Source organism: Grammomys surdaster, unplaced genomic scaffold (assembly GCF_004785775.1).
Source record: "Grammomys surdaster isolate TR1022 unplaced genomic scaffold, NIH_TR_1.0 354, whole genome shotgun sequence".
In the NCBI taxonomy this organism is placed as follows: Eukaryota; Metazoa; Chordata; class Mammalia; order Rodentia; family Muridae; genus Grammomys; species Grammomys surdaster.
In genome coordinates, this window is record NW_021604773.1 from 1,225,870 (window position 1) to 1,227,932 (window position 2,063).

General features: G+C 49.3%; 1 pseudogene; it reads left to right on the forward strand.

Annotated features, from left to right (window-relative positions):
* Positions 1-296: 296 nt before the first annotated feature.
* LOC114631246 lies at positions 297-1,537 on the forward strand (annotated as a pseudogene).
* Positions 1,538-2,063: the final 526 nt, after the last annotated feature.

Here is a 2,063-nt window from a genome sequence, read left to right on the forward strand (position 1 = left end):
ACAGTGTTCTGCCTGCATGTATGCCTGCATGCCAGCCGAGAGCACCAGATCTCATTATAGATGGTTATGAGCCACCATGCGGTCACTGGGAATTGAACTCAGGACCTCTGGAAGAGCAGTCAGTGCTCTTAACCTCTGAGCCATCTCTCAGGCCCTGATGCTGGAAGTTTTTGACCCAATGCCTGCTAACATGGCATAGTGCTGACCCAAGTTCATTCTTCACCTCATGTGAATAGTCTTCCTGTTAGCCTTGAGACTGGCAGGGTCCCTGACCCAACAGGACCTTTACTTTTTTCATGTCACAACTGACACAGAACCCCGTGAGTGTGCAACCTGCAGCACAGTGAGTGTCACCTAACATGACCCATTCTACCTGAACGTTACCTGTGAGTAATTCCTGTCCCATCCTTGCTACAACTGTAAATACAGAGGGAGCCAGCACACTCGGTCCATCTTGTAGGTGGTGACACTAACCCATGACATAGATACTTAGTCTGGCCGGGACATCCTGGCCTAGCCCAAGCACATGCAGCCAGGCCTAGCATTGAGGTAGAATGAGTTCGAGGGGCTTCCCCCACCTAGAGAAGCTCATCTCAGGGGACATCTCAGATTCAGGCTCAGAGAACACACAAATGTTCAGTGAGGCTGTTCTGTGTAGAGGGCGCTGCACTACATGGTTGGAGTCCAGATGATATTGCAGGTGGAGCACATGCAGAGCTGTCATCAGTTCTCTCAGCAACCTCGTATCGCTCCCCCGCCCCCAACCCCACCCCCACCCACCCCACACCCTACAATCTGTGCCTTTTGGAACAATACCAACAGGAATGGATCCCTCCCATACCTCTAACTGGACCACTCCCAGGACCCCCAGGACCCTTTCCTCCTTCGGACCATCATGTCCCTCACCTGATGTTCCTTTTCCAGCCCCTGCTGTGCCAGGCCCTGGCCCCACAGGGCCATATGCTACACCAAATATGCCCATTCCAGAGCTATCTAGGCCATATGATGCACCCAAAGATCCAGCTGCAGCCGATTCTTTAGGTCTATGGAGATCCATCTCTTCTGGACCTTGGGCACCAGGAATTGTGGGGCAGCATCCTAATATGCCATGTCAATCTCCAGGGCCATATCCCACTGTTCCTCCTCCAGTGTCAGGAGCACCACCTGTTCCATGGGACACTGTGCCACCGGGAGCCTGGGCACCACCAGCACCATATCCTGGCCCTGCAGGATCATACCCCACACAAGGACCCCGTCCTACTACCCCACACAAGGACCCCACCCTACTACCCCACACAAGGACCCCACCCTACTACCCCACACGAGGACCCCACCCTACTACCCCACACGAGGACCCCATTCTACTCTGAATAATCCTTACCAAGTGCCTTCAGGACTTGCTGGTGTTCCACCAATGCCTGGTGGCCCCCACAAAGTGAACGAAGTCCCAGGTGGTCCCCTTTCTGATGAATCTGACCAGGAGAGTTCCCCAGAGTTGACTGGTCAGATGATGAAGCTTCTGAAGTCTTGCCATTAAGTTGACAGTGGATGAAGAGATGGCTCATTGGTTTTTGAAGTACATGCATATGCAGGAGAAAGCATGTATAATGGCTGCTTTCGCTGTTGGTTGAGGGCATTTGTGAAAGAACTTTTGCGCCTCAGTTCCTGCTTCATGTGTTTGGATATGTAGAACATCGAGTGGGTACAATCAGATAAAATGTAGACCGGAATCATTCACGTGTGATTGACTCGAGTTCATGTGATTATGTGTATTGAATAATGTTTGATAATATTTGTTTAAAGCATAGCTATGCCCTCAAAATCTAAAATAACATGGATTATTGTCAGAATCTACAACTCAATTGACAAAGTCAAGTGCTTTTTATAATCACCCCATACCTCATATAACAAAGAAGGATCACTTAATTGAAACATGACACCTCAACGTTTTGAGCTCCTCCTACCCACACAAACCTGGCCCTCTTACTATATTTATCTACACAACTGTATTTGTATGTTTGTGTGTTTACTAAGTTTAATTTAACCATTATATCCAGTTCTCC